Source organism: Triticum aestivum, chromosome 7A (genome assembly GCF_018294505.1).
Source record: "Triticum aestivum cultivar Chinese Spring chromosome 7A, IWGSC CS RefSeq v2.1, whole genome shotgun sequence".
NCBI classification, from domain to species: Eukaryota; Viridiplantae; Streptophyta; class Magnoliopsida; order Poales; family Poaceae; genus Triticum; species Triticum aestivum.
In genome coordinates this window covers 580186604-580198317 of record NC_057812.1, presented here as the reverse complement: position 1 = coordinate 580198317, position 11714 = coordinate 580186604, and positions in this window count along the sequence as shown.

Sequence of the window (11714 nt, the reverse complement as noted above, 5' to 3'; positions counted from 1 at the left end):
CTCTGAACCAGGCAAGCTTGTTTGAACTTTTGATATGATGAGTGTCTTGGCATGTTTTGCATGTAGTTAGTTTCATGGCATGTTGATGAGTATATCGATGAACGTTGTTTTCATGCATTGATGAGGCAAGTGAGTTCGATGATCCATACGTGGATGGATGTGAGTATGAATGGCCATGTGTTGGCATGAGGATGGGTAAGATGGCAGTGTTGTAGCATGCCAGTCTTATGCCAGACTATATGACTTCAGTGTCAAACCGTATCGGTCCAGTTCCTCCCATTTCCTTCCCTGTACTACCACATGTTTTCCGCAAGGAATATGGCTTAGTAAGTTGCAAACCGCTTTCCTGGTACACACCAAAAGGAGAGGCCGTGATGATGGTTCCATGGCCCTGGATTAAAGCCAGTCAACCGGTCAGGGGGCATGGGTGTTTCCGGTTCGGACCGAGAGGGGGGCACCCCTTAGAGCTTGCGTATATAAATTTGATCCCATGCTATTCGAGATTGTGATCTCCCCATCTCAAAAGTTTTTCTTGGATGATGTCTAGGGTGAGTCCTGGCATCGAGAGGTAGGATGGGTGTGTACTGGTTAGCTGTGTTTTCTTCCGAAAAACCGTAAACGGAACTAGTCCTTCGTGACTACGGAAATCCGTTGGCTGTGGGAAAATTTTTGTACAAACTCTGCAGAGTCATACATTCCTTTGAATCATCTATTCCATGTCCAAATTCATATTATCTTGTCCTAACAGTGTCAGTTTGATGACAGAGAATCCGGTGAATCCCATGAGTGCTAAGTCCGGTTAAATGTTTATTCCTGTGGATGGACTAACCCGTTTATTATCATGAATTGAATATTTATTATGAGTATTATTTACTTGTGAATAAAAGCCCTTTCTGCGATGTCTCTCAGACGTCCGACTGTGGCATTTCTTTTAAAGCCCTTTATGTGGTGTCGCTAAGACGCCCGACTGTGGCATTTCTTTTAAAGCCCCTTTCTGTGATGTCGCCCCGATGTCCGACTGTGGCATTTCTTTTAAAGCCCTTTCTGTGATGTCGCCCCGACGTCCGACTGTGGCATTTCTTTTAAAGCCCTTTATGTGGTGTCGCTAAGACGCCCGACTGTGGCATCTTTTTCTTTTAGTTATTTGTTCACCTTTCGAGGCGTCGCTTCAGACACCCGATCGGTTTCCATTTATATCTTTTGTTGGGATTTCAGGCGGACTACCCCCGTTTCCTTTTTACTTACTTTGTTATGCTGAATTTTGAATGCGCATCGGTAAATTAATCATGACGCATTCATGCATGCATTTGTTATATCTTACGTCCGAACTGTCTTGCGAGTACTTTCAAAGTACTCACTGGCTTGTTGATTTGGCCAGATGCTGACGAAGGTGATCTCATGGATGAAGAGTTCGATAGCGAGTCCGACGCCTAGAGGAATCCCAGTCAGTCTCGTGCGACCCTGGATTTGGTCACTGTATTATATCCGCTTCCGCAACCCGAATAAATTCATCGAGCCTCACCTCGACGCTCGATGAGATGCCAGTTTGAGAGTCATGTTATCACACTCCCCACTGTGTTATTCCACCATCACTTTATCCTCGAGTCAGTAGTATGCCACCACACCATTGTGTTATATCCGCCATTATGTATAATTATTGGCGTGCTTGTAATAATTTGTTGAGCAGCCCTAGCTCAACTCTGTAATATATTCTATGCTACTAGCTTATTGTATCAAGAATTTGTCTACCAGTTAGGAGGATTTCTCTCATACTGGACTCAAAAGATTGGTTTCCCAATAAATATTTTTATTGGAAAACCGGTCATGACAAGCTTGGTACCAGAGCCAGGCTGACTGTAGGAAGCCACTAGGTGCGATCGCTAATCGGTTATTAGCATGATAGAGCCAATTTATATTTTTTTTGCAATTGTAGTCATTTTCTGACTGTCAGCATAAATTTATGATCTGACCATTCAGGATTTTTGCCTACTTTTGTAGATGGCTGACAACAGCTGCGAGTCTCAGACCTTCGCCAACGTGCCCGATGGGTTCGTCAAGCTTCTCTCCTTCATCGTTCAAGTCGCGATGGGGCCATCTGTGCGCCCAATCTTCACACTCTGCCAGCACAAGGTCAACGACAGTCTGACCATGCACCAGGCCGCGGTGCAGTTCAAGGGAGGGTGTGGTGAGTTACGCCGCTTCCGGTTTGTGGGAAGAGCCATGCCTACGGAGAGGCATGCTATGCAGATGGCAGCCCGTGAGGCGATAGCTCGTCTCAGGGATGTCCTTCCCGTGATGAAGACTCGTCATTACCTCTATCTTCCATGCCATGTGCCTTACACCTGTCACTACGCATTCTCCTGCCCCAGAGGAGAACGAGACGAGGCTTTTGAGATGCTTATTGGGTATCTCCGGGCTCTGGAGGCAGCCTTCGACAACCTGGTGGACGACTTCGTGGCTGCCCGCATGGACTCAGTCCATGGCTGTGCCGCCAACAGGAGGGAGCTCCTGCCCACCGCACCGCCACTGACTTTTGTCTCGTCCTCAGCATCTTATGCACCTACTCATCGCCTGCCTACCACCGAAGAGTTCAACCAAGTCATTGCGCCCACTCCAGCGCGCACTGCACCACCCATTGTGTCCACTCCTATTCGTGTTGCTCCGCCCCTGGCACCCGCTCCATCCACTCGATGCAGCACTACACGTCTGGAGCCTATTAGTGAGGAGGAGGTCGAGTCCCCCGCCTCACTACGCCTCACCCTTGGCAGGGCCAAGGAGATCGTCAACATTTCCGACTGAGTACGCTTAGCTGTCATGCGTTGTACCGCTTGTAAGATATGTTTATATGTACATAGGTTGTGAGAAGTAGCTTGTTTGCGCATCATGTAGGAACTGGAGAAGTGCACTAGCCTAAATAACATGTCAGGATTATGTACGCATATCCTGAGTGATGTATTGTATAATTATGGCCCGCGTGTAAGATATGTAATGAGCAGACCTTCTCCGTGCGCAAATCAATTTGTTTTCTTAAGTGATCTTGGTCATTTAAATTATTTGCCATCCTTGTGCATTTTTTTGGATTGTCGTTGCGACCATTTTCGCTTTTCTTATGAGTTTTACAAAATATATCCCCAGAGTGAGAAATGTCTCGTCCTTGGACTCGCTCCATGCCTACTCTGCCAGAGGAAAATTATGACACTCAACCAGACAACAATTTCACACAAGGGCAGTCGAGTCAACAGGACAGTGAAATGGCACTTTCCCAAATGTGCCGCCTTTATGAACAGAGTCAGCAACAACATCGTGAAATGATGAACCAAGTCATCAACATGGGAAATCACCATGGGTAGTATCAGCAGCATTCCAAGTTATCTGAGCTACAGAAGACGCGTCCCCAAACATTTTCTCATACTGACAAGCCTCTTGAAGCCGAGGACTGGCTTCGAGATATGGAGAGGAAATTAATTATTGCAAAATGTTCAGACCCCGAAAAGGTATTGTATGCTCCACACTATCTCACAGGAGCAGCCGCATCGTGGTGGGAGAATTTTCTGCACATGCATCCCAACGAAAATGACATAACCTGGGATGATTTCAAGGAAGGTTTCCGTGGTGCACACATTCCTAAGAGCATTATGAAAATCAAGAAGAGAAAGTTCGATGACCTCAAACAAAGGAACATGACAGTATCAGATTACAACGGTCAATTTACTCTATTGTCTCGCTACGCCAATGAGGAGCGTATGACTGAAAGTAAGAAGATGGAGAAATTCCTTGACGGTCTGGCGCCCGCGCTTAAATGCCAACTGGTCGTGCACACTTTTCCAGATTTTAAAACGCTGGTGGACAAAGAGATTACTCTGGAAAATGAGAGACACATCCTGGAAGATATCCGCAAGCGAAAAAGGGACCAAACTAACCACGCTCGCAACCACCGAAGCAAGACAGATTTTCAAAAGGGTGGGACACACAAATCCTCATCCAACGTCTCACGCCCAATCAAGAATTTTCATGCAAGGGACAAGGAGTTCACATATCGCCCCGGCGTTACTTGTTACGCCTGTGGAGAGGAAGGACACTATGCCAAGCAGTGTCCCAAGCCTAGGAACTCAACCCCAAAGCCGAACAACGGCGGCAATAATTCAGCGCCCAAGCGAAACAATTTCAATCCCAGCAACAACCACAGGAAGGGTAATCTGAACCACGTAACCAAAGAGGAGGCACAAAATGCTCCGGATATCATACTCGGTACGTTTCCTGTCAACACAATACCTGCAATGGTTTTGTTTGATTCTGGAGCTTCTCACTCTTTCATTTCGAAAAGTTTTGCTTTGCAAAATAATTTTTCGATGCTTCCTTTGGAGAAATCCATGATCATCAAGTCCCCTGGGATTCAGCAAGTCACTCAGAATTACTCTCAGAATGTGGTCATTGAGTTCGAAGGATTGGAGTTTCACGCAAATCTTATTGTGTTGGAAAATAAAGGGCTGGATGTCATCCTAGGGATGGACTAGCTAACCACCAACAAGGGTTTTATTGACTGTTTCAACCGGACCGTAATTCTCACACACCACCACGGGAAGACTATAAGAGTGTCAGCCAAGGAAGGAAAAATACCCCGGCAACCGAGATTGAATAAGGTGGACGTTTCTGAGCTAAACAAGGTTCCAGTAGTGTGTGAATTTCCAGACGTATTCCCCGAAGAGCTACCAGGCATGCCTCCAGACCGAGAGATAGAGTTCAGCATTGAGCTCGCACCAGGAACCACCCCCATATACAAGAAACCATATCGTATGGCACCATCCGAGTTGATTGAGTTGAAGAAACAAATAAAGGAATTGCTAGACAAAGGATACATTCGAGCCAGCTCCTCACCTTGGGGATCACCAATTTTATTTGCCAAAAAGAAGGATGGAACACTGAGATTGTGTACTGACTATCGAGCACTTAACATGGTCACGGTCAAGAACAAATACCCGATGCCAAGGATAAACGATTTGTTTGATCAACTCGCTCAGGCCAAGGTATTCTCAAAAATTGACTTAAGGTCAGGATACCATCAATTGAAGGTGCGAACAGAAGATGTCCCCAAAACAGCCTTCACCTCCAGATATGGACTGTATGAGTTCACAGTAATGCCATTTGGATTAACAAACGCCCCCACATATTTTGTTCACCTCATGAACAAAGTATTTATGAAGTTTATGGACAAGTTCATTATGGTATTCATCGATGATATTCTGGTATACTCCAAGACACCAGAAGAGCACGCAGAACATCTCAAGATTGTGCTAGGAGAGCTCAGAAAACACCAATTGTATGCCAAGTTTAGCAAGTGCGAATTTTGGCTAAGACAAGTAGGCTTTCTAGGCCATGTACTGACCCAAGACGGTATCGCAGTGGACCCAGAGAAAGTCAAGGCCGTACTTGGCTGGAAGTCACCAACCAGCGTAATTGACATACGGAGTTTCTTGGGAATGGCACAATATTACCGCAGATTTATTGAAGGATTCTCCACCATAGCCAAGCCTATGACGCAGTTACTCAAGAAAGACAAGAAGTTTGAATGGACAGAAGCCTGTGAGAAAAGTTTCCAAGAGCTAAAGCGGAAATTAACAACAGCACCAGTATTAATTGTGCCCGACATACACAAGAATTTTGAAGTATATTGTGACGCGTCCAAAAAGGGTCTCGAATGCGTGTTGATGCAAGAAGGCAAGGTTGTCGCCTATGCTTCAAGGCAACTTCGCAAGCATGAGAAAATTATCCCACTCATGACTTAGAAATGGCAGCCGTCATTCATGCACTCAAGGAATGGAGACATTTCTTACTTGGGAATCGATGTGAAATATATACGGATCATAAAAGTCTCAAATATATTTTCACGCAGCCAGAACTAAACTTACGGCAACGACGCTGGTTGGAATTGGTAAAGGATTATGATGTTGGCATCCATTATCATCCAGGAAAAGCAAATGTAGTGGCCAATGCCCTTAGTTGGAACCCCAGCTCCGACGAAAACAGTCTGCCAAGCTTGAGGCCCGAATTCCAACAAGAATTTGCCAAGCTCAACTTGATAATGGTAGCAAAAGGCACCATATCAAACTTGGAAATACAACCCGACCTTGTGGAGGAAATTAAAGAAGCTCAGCCTGGTCACCCCAGCATCGAAGGCATCAAAAGAAAGGTGAGTATGGGCAAGGCCTCGGAATTCGTCATAGACGATGGAGGGATATTATGGTACGGAGAAAGACTCTGCGTGCCAAATATAGAGGACCTCAAACAGCAAATTCTAGCTGAAGCCCACACCGCCCCGTACTCGATCCACCCCGGAGGAACCAAAATGTATAAGGATATTCAGGAAAGATTTTGGTGGCACGGAATGAAGAGGGACATAGCCACCTTCATTGCATGTTGCGACTCATGTCAACGCATAAAAGCTGAGCATCAGAGACCAGCCGGACTACTGCAACCGAACAAAATACCTGAGTGGAAATGGGATGAAATAGGGATGGATTTCATTGTCGGACTACCTCAGTCACGGCACGGGAATGATGCCATATGGGTCATCACCGACAGGTTAACCAAAGTGGCACATTTTATTCTAGTGAAGACAACCTACAACACTCAGAGGCTTGCCAGGATATATCTCTCCCGCGTAGTTTGTCTGCACGGTGTCCCGAAGACTATAATATCCGACAGAGGCACTCAGTTCGTCTCAAGATTTTGGGAGCATTTACAACAGGCTCTGGGAACTCAACTAGCCTTCAGTACAGCATACCATCCCCAGACTGATGGACAAACTGAACGCATAAACCAAATTTTAGAAGACATGCTGAGAGCATGTGTCCTCACATATGGAACCAGTTGGGAAGAAAGCCTGCCATACGCCGAGTTCACGTACAACAACAGCTACCAGGCCAGCCTGCAAATGGCACCATTTGAGGCTTTATACGGACGGAGATGTCGTACCCTGTTAAATTGGTCAGAGACCGGAGACAGCTGCATCTTCGGACCAGACATGCTCAGAGAAGCCGAGGAAAAAGTCAAGCTAATCAGAGACCGACTTAAGACCGCTCAAAGTCGACAGAAGAGTTATTATGATCAGAAACATCGTGGGGTCAGCTTCGAACTCGGTGAGTTCATATACCTGAGAGTATCCCCTATGAGAGGATTGCAATGATTCAAGATTAAAGGGAAGCTAGCACCAAGATTCATCGGACCATTCTATATAATGGCACGAAGAGGCACGGTAGCCTACCAGCTAGACTTACCTGAGGAACTATCAGATATCCACAACGTGTTCCACGTTTCGCAGTTAAGAAAATGCGTGAGCAACCCAGAGAAACAAGTATCTCATGAGAACATTGACGTGCAGCCAGACCTCACCTATCAGGAACGCCCCGTAAAAATATTAGAAGAGTCTGAAAGGAGGACCCGACAGAAGACCATCAAGTTTTTCAGAGTCCAGTGGAGCAATCACACCGATAGTGAAGCAACTTGGGAAAGAGAGGATTTTCTTTGGACAGAGCATCCACACTTATTTAAGGATCAGCTGAAATCTCGGGGACGAGATTTTTCCTAAGGGGGTAGGTGTTGTGACACTCCAAAAATTTTGATTTGGTTTTCATCAAAAACTTTGTTGGATTTTTAAAAGAGGGCATTTAAAATTTCTTTCCCAGAAATCCTTCCTTTTAAAAAACTTCCTTTTCTTTGGCAAGGATTTTTAATTTTTCTTCAAACTATGGTGTTTGATCATTTGAAATTTCTTCTCTGTTGGTTCCCTTCTCAAATTATATTTTTGGGAGTTTAATATCTTTTCTTTTAAAAAAACTCTATGGGAATTGGGGATTTTCATATCTTGAAAACCACCCATGACTTTGTATTTTTGCCCATGTGGTAAAACCCCTCCAAAACCTCTCCTCCTCCTTGTAATCAACTGTCAGGATCCCGACTCAATGCCACATCGATCTAGCATGTAACACCTCATATCACTTTGCGGCCTCACGCACGGTATTCCCACGGGTGTCGCCTTACCTTAGCCCGGGACCGTTTGCGCCTTTTGGCGCACGTATATGACGGTGTCGCTAGCATCCATATGATAAGGAGCCCGGGCTGACATGGCTAGTCGTAAACCCAAAGTGGCACAGACTTACAGGGACAGGCATTCATGACCCAGCATCGAACGTGTCGGTCATCAGCGAGTGAATCCAGGCTGTAGCACTGGGCTAGCAGGACTCCGGTGAACCGGGCTGTAGCGGGCTAACAGGACTCCGATATTCATCGCGTGACATTTCCCCGAAGGGACAGACACAGGAACGAAGAAGGACACATGCCGGCCAGCCTAATTGTTCCGGAGCAGTAGCAAGCTACCATGGCTCGGTGGAAACACTAGGAGACATTTCCCGGTAAGAGAGGCTACTAAAGATAAACAACTAGATGGTCAGATCCCACACATACCAAGCATTTCAATAGCATACACGCAATATGCTCGATATGTGCAAATACAACATGGCATCACAACATGACTCTACGACTCAAGTATTTATTCATTAGGCTCCGAGGAGCGAGATATTACAAACAGGGGTCTCATGACCCAACAATCAGAGCATACAAATCAAAGCACAAGCGGAAGCTATCATGTCTGAGTACAGACATCTATAAATGGAAAAGGCTGAGAAGCCTGACTATCTACCAGATCCTGCCGAGGGCACAAGATCGTAGCTGAGGTAACAAGCTAAACGTCGAAGTCCATGCGGAACTACTAGCGAGACCGAAGTCTCTCTGCAAAAACATAAATAGGCAAACGTGAGTACAAATGTACCCAGCAAGACTTACATCAGAACTATCTACATATGCATCATTATCAACAAAGGGGATGGTGGGGTTTAACTGCAGCAAGCCAGCTTTCACTCGGTGGCTATCCTGAACTACGACTGCGAGTAACTCTTTTGAGGTGGCGCACACGAGTCCACATATTCACCATATCAATACACCACTATGGATCCGCTCCCGTCTCCCTACGAGAACGCCATCCATAGCACTCACGCTTATCTTGCGTATTTTAGAGTATCCACTTTCACTTGTCTATGAACTGATATAAGCAACCCAGAAGTCCTTTTCCGCGGACACGGCTATTCGAATAGATGATGTTAACCCTGCAGGGGTGTACTTCTTCACACACGCTCTCACCACTTACCGTCGTTTACACGACATGTACTCGGCAACCTTCAAGCGGAAGCCCAACGTGGGTGTCGGCCACGACCTACCTAATCACTCAAGTCTCTAGTCCAGGTTTATCGCCTATTCGGGTTCCATCCATGAGGAGATCCGGCCGGAGTTTCGCTCACAGCCCCAAACGATGTGAACAGGGTTCCCGAGACACCAAACGGGCGCCCGGTACACCGTGCCACGTGCCTACCGCATCACAGCCCACCCCTACGGTCAGTGCTGCGCACGGCCTCCAGCATACTACAAACACCAGAAACTACTTGCAACTCCTGGACAGAGGACAAGGGTGATCAAGAAGCCGAGAGGGTCCATTGGTTTCGGGCCCAATGCGTGGTAGTAGCTGAATCATGGATCACAAACACAGAACTCAGTTCCTGAGGACGGCTGCAATGAGACAACCCACCATGTACTCCTACATGGCCTCTCACCGCTACCTTTACCAAATCGTGTTCACACACTTAGCTCACACACAGTAGGACATGTTCACACACCTCTGATTCATCCCCGATGAATCAGACCTAACTCAACTCTAAGCAGTAGCAGGCATGACAAACAAGCATGAATGAGTAGGCACAACAGGGCTCAAACAACTCCTACTCATGCTAAAGGGTTTCATCTATTTACTGTGGCAATGACAGGTCATGCAAAGGATAAAGGGGTTCAGCTACCGCAGCAAGTAACAGTTGAATCGTTGTTGTCCTAATGTAGTAAAAGAGAGCAGGAGCGAGAGAGTAGGATTGTATCGGAATGAACAAGGGGGTTTTGCTTGCCTGGCACTTCTGAAGATAACATTGAGTCTTCATCAGTGTCAACGATCACATCATCGGTATCACGTCTATCGAGAGGGGACAAATACCGGCAACATAGAAGGGAACACAATCAATGCAATGCACAATATGATGCATGATCATGACATGGCAAAATGAATGTGTTTTGGGCTAATGCAGCTAGCAACAGATTAAATGAAGTTGGTTTGAATACAAGATTCAAATTCAAACTCCACATGTGATTATTCAAATGCCATTTAATTGATTTGTGCTAAACAGCAGCTATAAGTTGTTCTAACATGCATGAAAATGGTACAGATGGATTCCTTGAATTTTTCTGATAATTTTTCATATATAATTTATTTAATTTGGAGTTACGGTTGAATTTCTATGATTTTTAGAAGTTTAGAATATATTCTGGAAATAATAAATCATTTAAGAATTATTTAAATTCCAGAAAACATTTACTGCGTCAGCAGTGCGTCACCGTGACGTCAGCAGGTCAACAGACGCTGCTGCTGGTCAACCTGACGTGTGGGGGCCACACGTCAGTGACACAGGGCTGTTTCACTCACTGACAGGTGGGACCGGTCAACGGCCACATCAGCTAGGTCAACCCCGACGCGTGGGGCCACTGTGGTTAACTTAAACTAAACAGGGGTTAACCGTGGTTAGTTAAGGGCGTGGGGCCCATATGTCAGTGAGAGATAGGGCTGTTAGCAGGGTCATTAGTGACTAAGTAAGTGCGCCACGTCGGCGTCACCGGAGTTCAGCCGGCGGCGACCAAACCCGGGGCGGCAACACGCCGGAGTTGCTCGGGTTTTGCGTACAGACAGCGGTTTGAACCGCGGTTGATCTCTACGGGTAGCTGGTGTTGCAGCGCGTCGGCTGGTGGCAGTAGCCGGGCCGGGGGTGGCCGGAGTGGACGGCCACGAGCTCAAAGGCGGTGGCCGGAGTTCGGTTGTGCACGGGATTGCGTTAGGGTGCACGGGGAGGACGGTGGTGGGGTGATATATGCTTGTAACGCCCCAGATATACTTTCCATATTTGTATCCAACTCTTGCCGTCTCCAGCGCTAAGTTATATTTATTTCTCGGGTTTGGGTCTTTGTCTCTGTGTGTTGTTTTTCTTTTTCGTGCATCTCTTATCATGTCATCTCGTGCATTGCATTTGCATACATGTTCATCTCATGCATTCGAGCATTTTCCCCGTTGTCCGTTTTGCATTCCGGCGCTTCGTTCTCCTCCGGTGGTCATTTCTAGTCTTCTTTCGTGTGTGGGGTTTAAACATTTCCGGATTGGACCGAGACTTGTCAAGCGGCCTTGGTTTACTACCGGTAGACCACCTGTCAAGTTTCGTATCATTTGGACTTCGTTTGATACTCCAACGGTTAACCGAGGGACCGAAAAGGCCTCGTGTGTGTTGCAGCCCAACACCCCCCAAATTTGGCCCAAAACCCACCAAACTCTGCTCCATGTCCTAGAGCGTTCAATCACGATCGTGTGGGCGAAAACCGCACCTCATTTGGACTCTCCTAGCTCCACTTATGCCTATAAATACCCCCTCCATTCGGATCTCTTCTTCCCCGTCCGAAACCCTAAAAATCCCCGCACCGAGCCGAACATGTCCGTCCCGGCCCGGACAACCGCCGCCGCCGCATGCAGCCACTGAGGGCTCACCACGTGGCAGCCGCGCCTCCACCGCCGCCGCGGCCCG